Genomic DNA, 7,727 nt, shown 5'->3' with positions numbered 1-7,727 from the left:
TGAAAGTCCTCCATATCTAACTCAATCAAATCTACTAAAAGCTCTGTACCATCAATCACTACTGGCAGTGCTCTAATCCACCTCCTAGAAACTACCAATTTCCCTATAGGAAATATACTCCCAAACCCCACAATACGGTACTCACCTTACTTGAAACGAATGAATGTGTAGCACCAGAGTCAATCAATACAATAAAAGGAGAGCCATCGCTAGAAAGCTGACCTGTCACCACCGAGGGACTAGCCTCTGCCTCTGCTTGTGTCAAGGTGAACACTCGAGCTGGAGTCAAGATGTCCACCTTCTCTACTTCTCCTTTCTTCATTTTTGGACAATCCTTCTTAAGGGGTCCCACTGTCCCGCACACAACACAGGCCTTGGCCCGACACTCGGCCTGATGGCATCTCTGCACCTTGTGTACTCTAGGTAACTCCTCCATGTGTCATCGCCTCCCTGACTGCCACCCTGACCCCTCCTATCAGGACTAGTAGCGGTCGAAGTGTCAGGGGTCTTCCTCTTCAGATCTCTGACGCCTCCGCCCCTAGCATACCCAGAGTACGAAGGCACCGTTCTGTGACCCTCTCGCCTTGCAACACCCTCCCTCCAGATCTTGTTCTCCACTTCCTTAGCGGCAAGAGCTTTCTGAACAGCCTGGGCATAGGTCGTCCCCCCAGGTACTGTTGCAATTCTCATATCTCAGGCTATCATAGCATTAAGCCCTCTGATAAATCTGTTCTGCCTAATTAGATCATTAGGCACAAGATCTGGTGCAAACTTCACAAGTCTATCGAACTTCAGGGCATACTCAGGAACTGTCATGTTGCCCTGTACTAATCCCACAAATTCATTCACCTTCGCTACCCTGATGGCAACATTATAATACTTCTGACTAAACAAGTCCTTGAATCCATCCCAACTCAAAGTAGTAACGTCCCTAGTCTGTGATGCTGCTTCCCACCAGATGCGGGCATCCTCTCTCAGCATGTATGTGGCATAGGCCACTCTGTCATGACCTTTTACCTTCATGAAATCCAGAATAGTTGTAATCATACTCATCCACTGTTCGACCTTCAGTGGATCAGGTTCTCCCTCAAAGATTGGAGGATGCTGCCTCCTGAACTGCTCATACAACGACTCCTACCTATTCCCAACATCCACTGGCGGAACAACTGGTGCCACTACAGGTGGGACAATGGATGCAGCACTCCCTACGGAGCCTGCTGCCTCAGAAGACGGATCTGCTCATCTTGGCTCTGATGTCGGGCTTGCATATCTGCCATAATCTGCTGCCAGTTCTCAGGGACTGGCGGAGGGTTTTGGCCTTGGTCATCATCTCTAGTCTCAGACCTAGTGCTGACTAGTCCCGTAGATCGCCTTAGATGCATATCTATCAAAGTTAATCTATAATCGACGACTCAGTGATCAGACTATGATGACAGGGTAATAGCCTTTCCATAACCCACCATTGGGAAGCAACCAATCACAAGCAATCAAGATATAACTGTTCATCCAAATATAAGCAATATACATATTCTCATTTACATGCATGGCAATGCTAATAAGCATGCGTCAATATTCTGACATAGCAGTCAAGGGCCAGGCCCTATCAGTATCTCATGCTCCCTATTAACCAAACATACAACAACAATCATAGTTCTTCCTAATCACTTAAGCATATAAACATGTATACACATTTACCAAACCTTGAGTCGAGCTTGTCTTTAGTGGCGAATGTACATGTCTAGCCAGTCTTCAGGAACCTTTAAACAAGGGATGATCCAGCTTACCCTTGCCTTTACCTGCATCACGTAGCACCCGTGAGCCAAGGCCCAACAAGAAAACAATAACATCATAACATGAACAGTATCAATAATCAAATAATTCATTAAGCTTAATCAAACATTCAATAGTCCATAGCATTCACATAGTCCGTGAACATAATCAGTAAATCCACAATCTAATATATAGATATTCAACATATCATATTCATCAAATTAATATCAATAACAAAGTCATACAATAACCAGGGTCGACGCCCTTAGGTCACACCCACTATTTGCCCCATTGACTCTAGTCCGCTTAAACCAAGCTCAGTGAATATTAAGCTGTCCTCAGCTACCAGTGGCTGAGCCGCGTCCTGTGCGCTAATATTAATTTCGACTTTCTTAGGTCGTTTATTTCATGTTCACATGGCATAATACCATCATAGAATAATGTATACAGCTATAGGGAACCCTTAGTCCCAACATAGTCATACAACTGGGCGCAGTTTTCTTACCTTTAATTTCGAGCGCTTTGATTATGATAAATGACCCCTTGAGCACGATCCTTTTCCCCAGCCCTAGCGTACACCTAGTCACAACCAAGATAAGGGGGTTTCCATCAATATTAATTGAATGAAGGTTTCTGGACCAAGTTTAGACTTCAGAACATTGAATTCCACCAAACACGATAGTGGAATTGACCCCGAGCACCCTAGGTTAAGTTCCCGCACCTAAAACCTCCTCAAAGAAAAAATTGCTCTTAAGAGTCGCGGCCCTAAGCCCTCCATCTCGCAGCCCACCTCCTATCAAAGGCCCAGCCCATACAGCACACACTTGCCGCGGCCCTACACACCCCATGCCGCAACCCGCCTTTCATTACGACTCCCATCAGTTCTAGAGGGTCGCGGCACACCAAGAACAGTGTCGCAGCCTGACCCCTTCGAACCCAAAAAAATTACAATTTCCAACAACCAAACCTCAATCAAATCAACCCAAAACCATCCCAATGACATGATTTAACTATCACCAGCACCCTAACATGTTCCCAACAGTGAAACCCAACAAGAACCTAACTTAAATCCTCATCCAAAACATCAATTCAATCTTCAATATCAAGAACCCAAGAACACTCAAAACCCAGCCAAAAACTATAGAATTAAACAGATAAAATCATAATTCAAAACTTACCTCAACTTCTATTTGATCCACCAGATTGCTACTGACTTAGTCCCTAAGATTTCATCTCAAATCCTTGAGTTTCTAGCCCAATTTCCCTTGGTTTCCACAAGTTAGCTTGAGAGAGAGTTTGAGAAAGAGATGAGTGAGCTGAGAGAAAGAGAACGGTCGGTTTAGGAGTTTCTACTTATTTCCTTAGTTTTGTTTTATCTAACTTAAGTTACTTAAGTTAATCCCAAGACTCGGGGTACCAAAAACGTCCTCGAGGGAAAAATGGTAAATTTTCCCAATATTCCCTCCTAAACTCTCTAACTTCAAATTTCTGAGCTCCACTCCTGTCATGGCTTGAAGCTCTCCAGCTAGTTTGTTTGCCACCCCCACCAACTCTGATGAGAGGAGTTGTTTTGCCCTTGTCGATGGCGATCTAGTTAGAAAGGTTAAGCTCAAAACCTGGAGTCGTAAGTACTTGCAAGCTGGGGCTTTACTGCCGCTGAAGGATTACTTTTGAAGCTTTCTGGACTACGGTGGTATAGCCCCATTCCAATTCTAGACGAACTCGTACATGGTCCTGACCGTGTTAAGGTCGTTGTACCAGAAGATTAAGTGGGAGGAGCTCACGACACATGACATCCTCTATATCTTTTGCCTCAAAAGCAACCCCTCCCAAGCTCATGGCGGAGATGGGTTTTATTACCTTTCTTGCTATCCCAAGGAGAAATGACTATTCGAGGATATCCCAAATCATCATCCTAACTTCAAGACCGTCTTCTTCTGGACAGATTGTCTCACTCCCTCTTGCTTCTACTCCTTCTAGAGAATTCATAAGTATCTTGCTATAGTATTTTCTGATTAGATTTTCACTTTCATTTGCGAACTCGGTTGACTCACTCAAATCTTTTATACAGCCAAATATCATCGTCCTTAGCCCACATACGCCATGAGGTAACATTGGGAAGCTATCATTAAGTTTCCCTATTGTCAACGATCCCTCTCATACCTTCTGCACGAAGACAAACTTCGGCTTTCCAAACTTCTTGAAGAGGGTAAGACTATTGAAGACTTGGGCAATCACAAATACGTGAGATGGGAAGATGTCCCCGTGCCCACCACCAAGCTCCCCATGAGAGGAAAATTTACGGGCCCAAGCTCTCATACGCATAGATCATGCCCAATCGAACCCTCGGGCTCGGGTAAAGAGGCACAGGACAAGGCCTCAGCAAGCTCATCAGGAGGAGGTAAAGTTGTGCTCAACCTATCTATGTGGTCTCCCTATTTACTTAAGTATGAACCCGATGTAATGGTTCTTTTTAAGAACCCCTAGAATAACTTCCTGGTATGGTCAAGGGTAGACCTTAGAGTCCATAGGTTCAGTAGTTTGCTAGGGAATTACCAGACCATGTATAGTTTAAATGACGTCTGGGATGGGGTAGTCTTTGCAATATGGTACAAACGATTATAGGGACCTTTGAAGGATGTCCCCTACCTTCAGGGAAGGGACCCCATTAGCTTTGTCAGAAGATAGGGGAATTTCCTAGTCCCTGAGTTAAGCTCTAATGAGTCCTCCAATTAGGTTCTTGATACTTAATCTCTTTTAATATTGAAATGTGTATCATTTTTCCTTTCTCGACTTAACTCATCTTCTTTGTTCTTTTCAGGTGACATGAAGTCAAACTTGGACAACCTCCTGAGGAAACCTCCTAAGGCCCAGGGGACCAAGCGAGAATGTGCCACCTCGAAAAAAGGTGCCCCTTTGAATTTTGCGAAGGTTGCAGAGGGTTCCTCTCCCTCAAAGCCTACCTCCAACGAGCCCAAGCTCTAGGCTCTGGACTCTACAGACGTGGTCAGTGGCCCTGTGACCTCAATTGTAATTATCATCAAGCCCCAAGTCACCATACCACCTCCTCAAGTGAAGTCTCCTCCTCCTCCTCCCTTCCTGGTCCCTGCTGGAGACAAAGGAAAAAATGGTGCATCTTCTTCGCCTCCTCGGCCCATGGATGCTTTGACCATAACTCGACAATTCGTAGCCTCGTCTCATATGCGGGAATACCCCTTGGAAAGCGTGGCTCGGACCCTAGGGGTTAACCTATTCTCAGACCTTCTGTCTCAGGCAGACCAATCATGTAGCAACCTTGATGTCGACGTGTGCAATTCCTGAGGGGGACAATCCCAGATGCCTAGCTGACTAGACCATGGAGCTCAGGGTTTTGGTAAGTCTATTTCATGTGTTCTTTATTTTCTTGGTCACTTTGTTAATTTTCTAACCATGGTAATCTTGCATTTGAGACTCTCCTAGGTATCCTTCACCAAAGCTCGCTCTTCTCCTCAGGAATGGTGGCACCCGAGACCCTGGTTTATGGCACAAACCAGGCTCAAATATGTGTTGAGGATGATTTGAAGGAGGCCAAGGGAGCCCAGGCTAAGCTTGAGGATGCCCTCAAAGTCTCTCAGGCCAAACTCGCCTCTTCCAAGACCGTTTTTGACAACCTGAAGGTGAAGCTCGATACCAAGATGGCTAATTTCAACGCCGCTAAGGCCAAGATTGATTTCCTGAAGGTGGAGACAAGTTCTTACAAGGCGGAGGTTGAATACCTAAGGGAGGAGAAGAACTCTTCCTTTGAGATTGTCAAGGATGAAAAGGATTGCATGCTCGAGGAATTCAAAGCCAAAAAAGATTGGGCAACTGACCGGGCCATGTACATGATGTCGTCCCTGAACACCGAGATGGACACCTCGTTCCTCAAGGATAAAGAAGAAGAATTAATCTGCAAGTGGATGGCTTGGTTGGCCAAGGAGGAGGTTGCAACCATGAAATTTGATGGCGCAGCTGAAGAAGAGACAGGGGGGAAGCCGAGTACGCACATGCTGGTTAAGACTGATTTTTTTTAAAAGGGCACATCCCTTATTATTATTTTTCTTTTGTAATTATTTTTTATGCCCATTTGGCCAAGAAAATTTCAAACACTTGCGTACATTTCTTATGTCAATGGTTGTTTTGATATTTATGCTTATATTCATTGCTCGAAATATTTACGTATATTGTCTACCTTGGATGCTTTTTACTTTTCCACATGCTTACATTTCTTTCTCGAAATATATACACATATTGTGCATGAAGTTATGTACTTGTTTATGTATACAAATACTTGTTGGGTTTAAGCTCAAATTTCGATGCATTCATGCATAGTTCACTCGATTTCTCTTTTTCGACTTCGTTATTGTCAAGGTCGAATTTTACTTTTACCATGTATTTATAAAAATACTTAGTGGTGTGTAACCTCGTTAGTCTAGTTATATTTTGTTCTTCCATAGTAACTTTTCCTCATTCTCAAGTATGATCTCGAGATCGAAACTTATTTGCAAAAATTTCTAGCCCTTGTCTCGACTTATGATTTTTGTTGGTTTACCTAGAATTCCAACTTTTGATTGTGTCGATTAGGCTTTCCTGGTTTGTTCCAGACTTGTTTAGTTCGTGTTTGATCAATAATCCATACACTATTACTGTTTATTTTTATTGATGTTATGTTTTTTTGAGCTCATGGTATGATTGTATACTACTTATGCCCTGTTAATATCCTATGATTGCGATCTTAGGTTATAGAATTTTTAGGGCTTGCAAAAAGTATAACAATAAAAATGCAAAATTTGAATGAAATCGAGTGCTTTATTGATGAAAAGCAAAAATTAAATACAAGCTGGGTAAAAATGAATAAACATCGCTCTTATATTACTGATAATAAGGTCGTAGATGTTCACCATTCCAAGCTCTTGGGACCAAACCTCCATTCAATCTCGCTAGTTTATAAACATTAGGTCAAATGATTCGGTAATTAGGCCCAAGCACCCCAGCAGATGGGTCTCGTGTGTCCAAAAACAAGTGTCTAAGCCCCAATTCTCCTAATCCAAATGTTCAATCTCGGACCCTGTTGTTAAAATATCTTGTAGCCCTCTGTTGGTATGCAGCATTTCTTTGTTTGGCTTCATCTCGTTTTTCTTCAATTAGGTCTAGACTCTCTTCGAGATAGGATTGGTTTGAGGTCTGGTCATACGCCTCATGCCTTATAGTTGGGATTTTGACCTCGATATGCAACATGGCCTCGCAACCATAAGCCATGGAGAAAGGGGTATGTCCTGTTGAGTTGCGTGTTTTTGTTCTGTACGCCCATAGGACTTGTGGTAGTTTCTCTGGCCATCTTCCTTTAGCCTCATCTAGCCTTTTCTTCATAGAACTCTTAAGAGTCTTATTTACTACCTCGACCTAGCCATTTTCCTGTGGATGGGCCACAGAGGAGAAGCTTTTAATTATCCCTTTCTTTTCACAGAAATGTGTGAACATGTCGCTGTCGAACTGGGTCTCGTTATCCGATACGAACTTCCTGGGCATCCTGTACGTACAGATTATATTCTTCACCATGAAATCTAGCACTTTTTTCAAGGTGATCGTAGCTAGAGGTTCAGCTTTGGTCCAGTTTGTGAAATAATGAAAGGCGACTACTAAATATTTTATTGCTCCTTTCCTAGTTGGTAAGGAGCCATGGGGCTCCCGATATTGAAGCGAACCATTGACATTTATCATACCGCTTAAAATATTCGAATGAGTCTGCTTTAACTGTGGTCTAGAAGTATCCTTGCCTAATCACCTTTTTCGACAGACTATGCTCCCTAGTGTGGTCTCCGCAAAATCCTTCATAGATTTCTTCTAAAATCTTCCTTGCCTCGACGGGGTTACACACCTAAGCAGTGGCATGTAATACCCTCTTTTGTACAATATTCCTTCCAAGATTGTGTATCTTC

The sequence above is a fragment of the Humulus lupulus genome, chromosome 5, assembly GCF_963169125.1.
Source record: "Humulus lupulus chromosome 5, drHumLupu1.1, whole genome shotgun sequence".
NCBI classification, from domain to species: Eukaryota; Viridiplantae; Streptophyta; class Magnoliopsida; order Rosales; family Cannabaceae; genus Humulus; species Humulus lupulus.
The sequence above is the reverse complement of the archived record's forward strand: the minus strand, read 5'-3'. Positions refer to the sequence as shown.